Source organism: Rattus norvegicus, chromosome 3 (genome assembly GCF_021556685.1).
Source record: "Rattus norvegicus strain SHRSP/BbbUtx chromosome 3, alternate assembly SHRSP_T2T, whole genome shotgun sequence".
NCBI lineage: Eukaryota > Metazoa > Chordata > Mammalia > Rodentia > Muridae > Rattus > Rattus norvegicus.
Window position 1 is genome coordinate 16,275,584 of NC_141536.1, and position 11,072 is coordinate 16,286,655.

Consider the following 11,072-nt stretch of genomic DNA (forward strand, 5'->3'; position numbering starts at 1 on the left):
AGAGGTTCAGTAACTCATGAAACACCACCATCTCTGCCCTGGAAATTAGTAATGACCATGGGCTACAGGGACAGGCTGTGAGAGGAGCCATCTCCTAGGTGACAGGCATGAGTAAACTCCACATGAGTAAGTTAAAACTCAGAGGGTTTAACATTCCTATCTCTGTCCACAGCCAGGAAGATTCAAAGGTGAATTCAAGCACCATGCCTACTGCAAACACCGTCCATTGTCTCTCCAGAAACTCAGCCCCAACCCCGTCCATGTGGCCCTGCTGGCTTTTCTTTTCTGTAATGCCCTACATGTCCCATTTCTATCCCTAGGTCTGAACTTTAAAAAATATTCTTCCACTCGCCCCAGCAGGGGTGTCCAGGCTGTGAAAGGCATAAACAGACGTAGTCGGTGTGAGCTGCTGACCCTCGCTCTGCAAAATGAGTCAAACGACACAGATCAGGATTCACAGACAGAGATAATGATCTGTTTTATTGGACATCTTTCCCCCACTCCAACCAGTGGTGTGGCACTGGGTCGACCCGCAGCGCACCATACCGCTTGTGTCAGTTAATGATAATCTATATTTATAAAACGATAGTCCATCAAAGGGGGGATGAATATTTTAGAAGCCGCGGACAAATCAAATTGTCTTTGTCAAATGGGCATGTGCTCCCGTGCCCAGTGTGTTTTATGACTCTTTCTGGGGTGAGAAACTCAGGGTTCCCAGAGCGGACTGAAAGGCTGCCTTTCTCGTTGAGATGAGAACCGAGACTTGCTCTTTTAAAACAGCCAATGAACTGTGGAGGTTGACATTAGCTCAGTGGAACTGTGCTCTGTTTGATGAAGTTAACTGCACCGGAAACCACAGACGTAGCAGCATCTTTATGGGCAAGAGTCCATTTATACTCGCTTAAATAAATGCGTGTCTTCGCGAGTCTGGGTTAGAAGGAGCTGAGACGGGTGGCACACGCCTGTAACCCTTGCACTCAGGAGGTAGAGGCAGGAGGTTTAAGCCTAGATTCAGCGCTATAAATTTAAGGCCAGCCCAGGCTACACGAGACCTTATCTCAAAAGAACAGAAAACCAAAATGGAGAAGAGGGGAGATGGGCCAGTAGAGAAAGAAATGGCTGTGCAAGGGTGAGGACTTTGCTGAATCCCCAGGACTCACACTGAAAGGGGAAAGCTGGGCACGGCAGTGTATGCCTGTCACTCCAACGTTGAGGTAAAGACGGGTGGATCCTGGGAGTTTTCTTGGCCAGCCAGTCTCTAAATCAGAGAGCTCAAGTTTGGTGAAGAGACCCAGTCTCAGAGAAAGAGAGAGAGAGAGAGAGAGAGAGAGAGAGAGAGAGAGAGAGAGAGAGAGAGAGAGAGAGCAATTAAAGAAAATGTCTTGATGTTAATTTCTGGCCTTTATGAACATATATACACGTGACTGCACCCACACAGGCTTGTGCACGTATGTATATTATGCCCCTCCTCCAAACACACACAATGGTAAAAAATTTAAAAAAAGAAGAAAAAGGAGCCAGTTAGGAGTGTTTGCTGCAAAAGCATGAGGGACCCCGTTTATTTATTTATTTATTTATTTATTTATTTATTTATTTATTTATTCATTCATTCATTCATTCACTTTACATCCTGATCACTGCTGTCCCTCCTCCTGGTACCCACCTCACACAGTCCCTCACCCATTCCCCCCTACCCTTCTCCTCTGGAAGAGTAGAGGTCCCTCTGGGTTTCCCCCTACCCTGTTCATCAAAGCTCTGTAGGGCTAGGTGCAGCCTCTCCTACTGGACCCAGACAGGCAGCCCAGTTAGGAGAATGGGATCCGCAGAGAGCAACAGCTTTAGGGACAGCCCCAGCTCGCAGTTGTTTGGGACCCACATGAAGCCTGAGCTGCACATCCGCTACATATGTGAGGGGAGACCCAGGTCCAGCCTGTGTATGCTCTTTGTTTGGTGGTTCAGTCTCTGAGAGCCCCAGAGTCTGTCCGGGTTGGTCTTCCTGTGGAGTTCCTATCCCCTCCAGGGCCTTTGATTCTTCCTCCAACTCTTGCATAAGACTCCCCGATCTTCCTCCAATGTTTGGCTCTGGGCCTCTGCATCTGTTTCAGGCAGCTGCTGGGTGGAGCCTCTCAGAGGACAGTTATGTTAGGCTCCTGTCTGCAAGCATAACAGTATCATTAATAGTGTCATGGATTGGTGCTTGTCCATGGGATGGATGTCAGCGTGGGTCAGTTATTGGTTGGCCATTCCCTCAGCTTCTGCTTCATCTTTGTCCCTGTATTTCTTGTAGATGGGACAGATTTTTTGGGTCAAAAGGTTTGTGGGTAGGTGGGTTGGTGTCCCCATTCCTCCACTGGGGGTCCTGACTTGCCACAGGAGGTATCCACTTCAGGTTCCCCACTGCTAGGAGTCTCAGGTAAAGTCACCCTGTCTTAGTCAGGGTTTGTATTCTTGCACAAAACATCATGACCAAGAAGCAAGCTGGGGAGGAAAGGGTTTATTCAGCTTACACTTTCATGTTGTTATTTCATCACCAAAGGAAGTCAGGACTGGAACTCAAGCAGGTCAGGAAGTAGGAGCTGAAGCAGAGGCCATGGAGGGATGTTACTTACTGGCTTGCTTCCCCTGGCTTGCTCTGGCTTGCTCTCTTATAGAACCCAAGACCACCAGCCCAGGGACGGCACCACCCACAATGGGCTGGGTTCTCCTACCTTGACCTCTAGTTGAGAAAACGCCTTATAGCTGGATCTCATGAAGGCATTTCCTCAAGGGAGGCTCCTTTCTCCAGCTTGTGTCAAGTTGACACACAGAACCAACCAGGACACATCCCATAGACTCCTGGGAGCCTCTCCCATCCCAGGTCTCTGGTATGTTCTAGAGATGCCCGTCCACTGCCCCTACCTTCATCAACCACCAATCTCCATTCATTATCCTGGTCCTCTGGCCCTCTGGCCCTCTGGTCTGTCTCTCCCGACACTTGATCCTGAACACCCCATTCCCTTCCCCATCCCCTCTCCTACCCAGTTCTCTCTCTCCATCTGCTTCCTGTGACTATTAAAAATTTACACATCCTTGCTGCTGTATGAATTACAATGCACAAATATGATATGCAGGATATCGAATATGTGACCCCCACTCAAAGGTGTCATAACCCACAAGCTCAGAACCACCGCTCTAGACCTATCTGGCAAACTCCAGACCCCAGGTCCTCACCAGATGACCTTTGACCTCTTCTGGATAGTACAATTGAAGCTTTAAGAGCCTAACAATGTGGCATGTATGCCTGTGTCATTGGTTCTGTGGAACAAACTATTCTATGTGTACTGACTCAAAACACCAGCTCTTGTACCCTTTATGTACAAGGTCGGCAGTTAGGGAAGGGGCCCAGAGGGATGGCTTGTTTGGGCCTGAGTCTGAAATATCACCTGTAGGCTCACATTTGGATGTGCAGTCCTCGGCTTGTGGAGTTATTTTGAAGAGCTTGGAGACTGTCATGAGTAGAGGTCAGCTGGAGTGGATGGAGTGAATAGGCTCTGGCTAGGATGGTTGGGGCTTGCGGACAGGACACTTAGCCTGTCTCTGCACAAAGGGTTCCTCTAGTAGGATGGCCTGGGTCCTCTCTGAGCCAACAAGGAAGCTTACATAGCTATCTTAGGCTGTCTCCATTTGCTTTATGTTGCTGTGATTGAACCCCATGACCAAAAGCAATTTGGGAATGAACGAGTTTATCTGGCTTACATGTCCAAGCCACAGTCCATCAGTCCTTAGAGGAAGTCAGGGCAGGAATCTGAAAGTAGAAATTGAAATAGAGATCATGGAGGAACATTTCTTCCCAGCTTGCTCTTCCTGGCTTGCTTAGCTTTTTTTTTTTTTTTTTATATAACCCAGGACCACCTACCTGCCCAGGGGTAGCACCACCCACAGTGGGCTGAAGCTACCCACATCAATCATTAGTCAAGAAAATACCCCCAGACATGTCTACAGGCCAATCTGACAGAGGTATTTTCTTAGTTGAGGTTCCCTCTTCCCAAATGACTCTAGCTCGCATCAAGTTGACAAAAACTAACAGCTGATCACCTGTCAACTTGACAGAGAAATACATCACTATTAAACTGTTAAACCATAACCTTTCCTATTTTGTTTATCCCCAAGATCTCAGGTAAATATCACAATATAAAACACACTTAACTTTAAAAGTCATTCTTTGAAAATGTTACCATACAGTTCACACACACACACACACACACACACACACACACACACACACACACACACAGGACTCTGCTCCATGAAGCAGAACCCAGACTCTGCTCCACGAAGCAGGATGTGGTTATTCATGAGTATGACTGTTGGTCTTCTTACTTTTCCTGTGGCTTACCCTCTCTGATGTTTCTCAGTATGAACATGAAGTGGTAGGATGTACTGTATGCATAGCCTGGACCTCACATACAGTAAGTACACACACGGTAAGGACCAGCGCTATTGAATCCACTTGAATTTTAGTCTTTCTATTTTTAAGTTTTTAACCCAAGTTCATTACACAAAATTTCAAATTTAATGTTTCTAATGATAAGCATTGCTGCAGAGCTGGAGAAATGGCTCAGTCTGTAAAGTGATTACCACTCAAGCTTGAGGGCCTGGGCCGATCCCTAGAGTCTGCTAAGAAGCTAGGCTCTCAGTCTTAGGCCTGGAGGAGTAGAGACAGGAGGACTCTGGGAGCTTGCTGGCCAGACTAGCCAAATCCATGAGTTGACTTTAATAAGAGACCTTGCCTCAAAAAAGTAAAGTGGAAAGGTATTGGGAACGATGATGCCCTTAAAACCCTCCATTATTGATGTTAATATTATAGTTAGAGTTAAGTATGACTGGGTTCATGGAAAATCCCCAGCCAGCTGCAGAAGACCAATACAAATCTGGTGGTCAGGATGTCTAGTGATATGACAGACTTGTGACCTTTCTGAAAAATACATCTGACGTCAGAATGCCTAATGATATGACAAACTTGTGACCTTTCTGACATCCTGTTGATGTCAGCCGATTGCCTGACCACAATCCTGTGTCCTTGACCTTTGTAAATGTTTCCTGCTTCCCACCTTCCCTCTGTTACCCCTGCTATGGTTTAAATTCAGCCTTGGGGAAAAATATAATTTGTCACCTTGATCAGACTCATGTCTTGGCATCCTTCTTCGAGTCTCTTGTCCTCCATTCTCTCCTAGGTGGTCTCCAACCTCCGCTGACTGCCCTGTGGGTCGGGGCAAAAAAGGATCGAGGCAGATACCTGATGCTGACCTCTGGCCTCCATCCACATGTGTACACACCTGTGCATACACATACATGCTCACACCATGACACAAACCAAAGAAGAAAAAAGGGAGGGAAGGAAGGAGGGAAGGAAGAGAAAAAGTGTTACTACCCCCAAATAACACAAAGGCAGACAACTCCCCAGGGTTGGCCATGAGCCAGCCCTGTCACCAGCTCTGAGGGTCTTGGGTCTTACTCTATAGGTAATTTCCCCCTCCTATTTCTACGTGACTCTGAATCAAAACCCAGTGTCCTACCAGCCACGCCTCTTACAGTTTTGGTTTCTGAAACAGGATCTGACTGTATGATGCTGGTCTGAAACTTACCATAGAAACCAGGCTGGCTTAGAACTCACAGAGATCCCCTAGCCTCTGCCTCTCCAATACTGGGATTACAGGCACTATCACAGCTGACTTACAGGCGACATCACAGCTAGCTTCTTCTAGATTTTTTTTTTTTTTGGTTCTTTTTTTCGGAGCTGGAGACCGAACCCAGGGCCTTGCGCTTCCTAGGTAAGCGCTCTACCACTGAGCTAAATCCCCAGCCCCGATTTTTATTTTTAATTATTTAATTGTCACATGCTATTATCGCACATGAAGCAAATTATAGCTCTGGGTGTGATCCTAGCACTTAGGAGACCGAGATAAGAGGATTTATTAGTTCAGCCTGATATACAGATATATACATACATATGTATGTATACATATGTATATATTCATGTATATGTGTGACTATGTATACATACATGTGTGTACATACAAATACATGTGACATATATGTGTATGTACATACACATATATCTGTGTATATGTATGTATCTCATTAGGAATAAATTGATTTTTCTAACTTTATCTATGCCATTTTTCATACCATGCTCTTCCACTCTGTATTTTCTGTTAAGATGGCAATCGATATAGAGAGGCTCAGCCATTTTGATAATTTTCCTGTCCACACTAGTCCACAAGTGTCATGGCGTGTTTCCATCACAAGGTATGCTATGGCAGGAGAGACAGCTCCATTAGTTACTAGACTGCTGTGCAAGTATGAGGGTCTGAATTTGGATGCCAGGCATGGTGGTAAGTGTGTAATTCTAGAGCTGTCAAGGATGGGGAGAGAGACAGGAAGATCCTAGAGATGGCCGGCCAGCCAGCTCTGAGGAACCCGTGAGTTGCGGGTTCAGTGAGAGCCTGAGTTGAAGTGGAGCAGGGTGGGGCAGATGGTGCCGTGTGTTGGTATCTGGCCTCTGTAGACATATGCACACACATGCACATGCACGTCTACATCACACAAAAAGGCATGGGTGGGTAGGAAAATAAATAGATCAATCAATCGATCAATCAATAGAAGATATATTATGGTCTCAGCACTTAGGAAGTAGAGGCCAGCCTGGAAGTTTGTCTGGGCTACAGGGCAAAAATCCTTGTCTTAAAACAAAACAAACAATGGAGAACAAACAAATTTTAAAAACCAGTAAGGCTGGGACTATATAGCTCAGTGGTAGAGTGCTTGCAGAGATTGTGTAAGGACACACACACACACACACACACACACACACGGGTGGGGGAGCATTTATTTCTTCTTGTGTGTTTGCAGTGATGATCACAGCTCACTGCTAAGAACCTTTATTCCGCTAAAGTTTGGGAAACATTTATGCTCCCTCTTACAGTCTCCTTCCTTATCAGGCAGAACACATCTGTAAGGAGAAAGGTAACATCTGTGAGTTAGTGCCACAGTGGGCATTTTACTTCTTCCTTACTTTTCCTTTTAAAGATAACTCCACGCCCCACCAACATCTTCCGATCTGCCCTGTGGGCGTGGCTTGGTTTATTCTAGTTTGGGCTGGTTTGTTTCATGTCACTATGAATCATGAGTTTGGATCAGGCAGTGTGTCAGCACCGCCACTGTGACAGTGTGCTTGTCTCCGTGTGAGTTCCGCTTCCCATTTGCGGTTTCAACGCGTCTTTGCTTCCTAGGCTTGTCTGGGGCAGGTTCCATCCCAGAACTGGAGGCAGCTTTCTGGGGGGCGTCACTCATGCTAGGGTGGGCGTGGACTAAGTGAGGATGCGGTCTCTGCCACCCAGGCTCCTGTAAACTGGGGCAGCAGATTCATGGGTTCTCTGAGCTGGATGCGGGTGAAAGCTTGTCTTTGGTCTGTAGTTGGTATCCTGTCCGAGGTAAACAGATGTCTGTTCACATGCCTCTGGGGAAAAGTCACACCACAGCTGGGGATGAGAAGGGAGAAGAGACACTAACACTGGAGATGCTAATTCATATACGCCAACTCGGAGGACCTTCCAAACGGCACCACTGGCCCCAGCGACCATGAGCCCCAGTTCACAGAGGTGGGAACAGCAACAAGTCCCCGGATCTTTCTCTCTGGGGACCACGACTGGTGAGAGCTGACTGAAACTTGAACTCCAGAAGGTGTAGTCTGTGAGCCCATGATTCTACTCTGCCTGTGGAGAAGGAGGGGGCTTTGTTTCCATCAAGACACTGATGGAAGGGGGTCCTTTGCCCCCAAAGGCTGCGTTTCGAGCCCCCTGGCCCCCAGTAAGCCTGCTTGCCATTTTTTCTAGCAGGGTGGAATCTATTTTCCTCTCCTGAGTCTGGGCTGATCTGTGGCAGTTGTAACTCAAAGACAGTGTCAGGTATGATGTCAAAAGACAGGCCCAGCAGTTTCTGAAAGAATGCTGGCACGGGAGAAGCCAGCGCTGCCCAAGACCACCAGTGTGGGGCAAGCTCAAGCCAGCACTTCTGAAAGATGAAGGAGAGACACTGGTGCCTACCACCTTGCTGTCTGTCATCCCAGGACAGGGGCCAGGCATGAGAGTACAGAGGCCACTGTGGGCGTTGCAGCCCTTAAGGATGCCACTCAGAAGTCCCATAGCCTCAGATTATGGTCCCAGTGGGACAGATTCTGCCATCTTCAGCAACCCAGAACGCCATATCTAGGACTCTAACAGCAGGAGTGGGGTCTACATGGAGTCTTCCGACTAGGATCACTGCCTTGCTCTGTTTCCCCACATTGCAGGCGTGAGCTTCATCCCCGTGAAGCATCTGTTGAGGGCTGTGATCCCCCCTTAAAGATCCCCCAGTCACCAGGCCATACTCTACTTTGTGGCTTCCATTCCTCCAAAGGCAATTCTAAGAAAGCCAAAGGGACCCAGGGATGTCATGATACGTACCTTTCCCCAGGGTACCTGTAACCCACAATATACCCCAGACAAACATTCAAGGTCCCCAGGCCCAATGGAGCTCCTTCCTTCTTCCTCAGAAGTCCAGCAGGGAATCCACATACTCGAGTGAGTGAACAGAAGGGCCCTGTTCCTGATGGGTGATAGATAGCAAGAGAGATAGGCAGAGATGCAAAGAGACAGAGGAATAGAGGAGGGTCTAACCTGGGCAAATATAGGAAGGATAGAGGGAAGGAGGGAGGGGAGAGAGAAAATGGGGCTTGCCAGCCTTAAGGAGGGAGACATACGGAAGCAGAAGGCTGAGAGAGGAAACAGTGAGCTGGACCCCAGGCAAGGAACAGCCTTGGACAGGCAGAAGCCAGAGGGGAGTCACTCCTCTCTCCCTGAGGCTCTGCTACTCTCCTGCTGAGTTCAGCTCCCCTATTTGTTCCTACCCATCTCTGTCACCTCTCGGCTTCCTTGATGTGTCAGGTGCCTCTGTCCCTTCACTACCTAACACCCAACTTTAAGGCCCTTAAGTCCCACAGATGTGATCCATTGCTTCAGAAGACCCTAGAAGGCTACCCCACCTCTGGTCATCTCTGTCCTATATAAAAGACAGTCCCCTGGGTAGGGACCAGCTCCACCTGTCACCCAATCCCAGCCCTGACTCTGGGGAAGCCATTTGGGGTATACAGCCTTACTGGGAGGGACAGAGCCCCAGCACTGGGTAGCTGTTTAGAAGGACTCCAAAAGCCACTTACTAGAAAGTTCTTGCTCCCCTCCCCCGTGCACTCCTCTTCCCCCCTCCAGTAGAAGGGAGCATAAAAGCAAGAGAGCCCCCATGAGCAGCCCCCATAACTCAGCCAGCCAGCAGAGGCCAATATTTAAATCATAGCTTACTTTGCTTTGTGTGAGGGAATTTATTAGCCTACCACATAAATGTTTTATTCATTAGGCTACGTAAATAATGCATGCCTGTTTCCATGGAGATTTAACCCTTGGGCTCCTGGCGCCCTGGCCAGGGCCTGCCCTACGCCTTTGTGAAATCTGTACTCTCCTGGTCCTGTCACTACACAAAGGGACCAATGGCAACACACAACAGCCGATATTACTAGCATTTTTCATGGATGAAGCTCTTCAGGAAGCAGGGCAAGTGTCCAACAATGTACCCGGTGATGTCATTATCCCAAATGCTGCCACCACCACCGTCTTACAGATAGGGAGACTGAGGCTCCAGGAAGAGGGACATTTGTGCCCAGGGCAAAGAGGTCAGGATCATAGGAGCTGTGATGGACGTCGGGTTGTTGAGACTCCATGTCTCCTGTACCCATCCCAGGTACCCGGTAGGACATAGGAGGTCTGATCAGGGAATTCTCCCCCTCTGCTTCATGCTTCACTTCTACATTACTAAACTCTCTGCATCTAGCAGAATCCATCCCCAACCCAAGACAAGCTCCTGGGGGTCCAGCCATTCCATACCCAGGGACTAAAGGAAGGCCCAGGACTCCCTGTAGCCAGAAAGATGCTATACTTTACACCTGAGCCTTGGCTCCCACTTTGTGCCCTGAGCTTCCTCTTCCGGAACTTTCTGCAGTGCAGCAGTGGCAGCCTGGCCCTCATCACTTTACAGACAGCAACCCTAAGACCTTGAGGTTAAGAGCTTGGCACAGGGTCACCAGCAAATTGGCCACGCGGGCATGTGGAGAGGCTCGGGCAGGCCCCTCGTTCCTCCCGTCACGTCTGGTTGCTCTGCTCAGCCAGCGTGGGCTCACAGTCCACCTCTGCCACCTCCCCTGCTTATTAGCTGGCTTCTACAGGAGCCTCTCTGGCCCCTCGATGACGGCAGTGCAAGCGGGCCACCAAGGTTCTCCTGGCCATGATTACAGGCTCCCAGCCCCCTCCAACAGGCTCCCCTAGCCTTTGCAAGCGGCAAGATCATATGTGAACTCCAGCTGCCCATGGAGAGCAAGCTTGCCAAAGGACACCCGTAAGCTACCCCTCAAAACACTGCCTTCAAACCAGGAAGGGGGATAACATTTGAAATGTAAATAAAAAATATCCAATTAAAAAAAATCCCACTGCCTTCAGGCCCACCCTTCCCTTCTATTCTGCCTCATTCTGTCTCCACACAGCCTTGAAGCTTCCCTGACTCACCAATAGTGACACCACACTTAGGCATATATCAGGACGGTGTGTCAACCTTATCACTTCATTCTCTCCAAAGCATCCCAGGAAGAACATTTGGTTGACCTCATCTTGAGGCAACCATTTGAGATCCAGAAAGGTGGAGAAATCAGCCCGAGATGCATGGCTAGCAAGTGGTACAAACCCAGTTCTTGATTGTCCCGGCAAGGGGGACAATCTGTCATTATTGACTGCCCCTACCCCTGATATCATTCAGGTTCTCCTGAAGAATGCGCTTTGAGACAAGATAGCCCAGTGGTTCCCAGAGAAATCATTGCTCTTCATGCCCTTTAGAGCTGCCTCAAGGCGAGGCAAGACTCTGCTTCTGTCCTGTGAATATCCTTGTGACTTCACCCTCAGAAACAAAGACCACAGGTCCCTGGCTTAGAGCCCTCTGCAGGCCACATGTGTTTC

The 11,072-nt window shown here is 48.5% G+C and overlaps 1 long non-coding RNA gene across 1 annotated transcript; it reads right to left on the reverse strand.

Moving 5' to 3' along the window:
- Positions 1–1,557: 1,557 nt before the first annotated feature.
- LOC108350352 (uncharacterized) lies at positions 1,558–8,974 on the reverse strand. The gene is made up of 3 exons (XR_015683487.1): positions 5,153–8,974; positions 3,736–3,784; positions 1,558–2,154 (listed from the first exon to the last, which is right to left on the reverse strand). It is a non-coding gene; the product is annotated as an uncharacterized LOC108350352 (long non-coding RNA).
- Between the last annotated feature and the right edge of the window lie 2,098 nt (positions 8,975–11,072).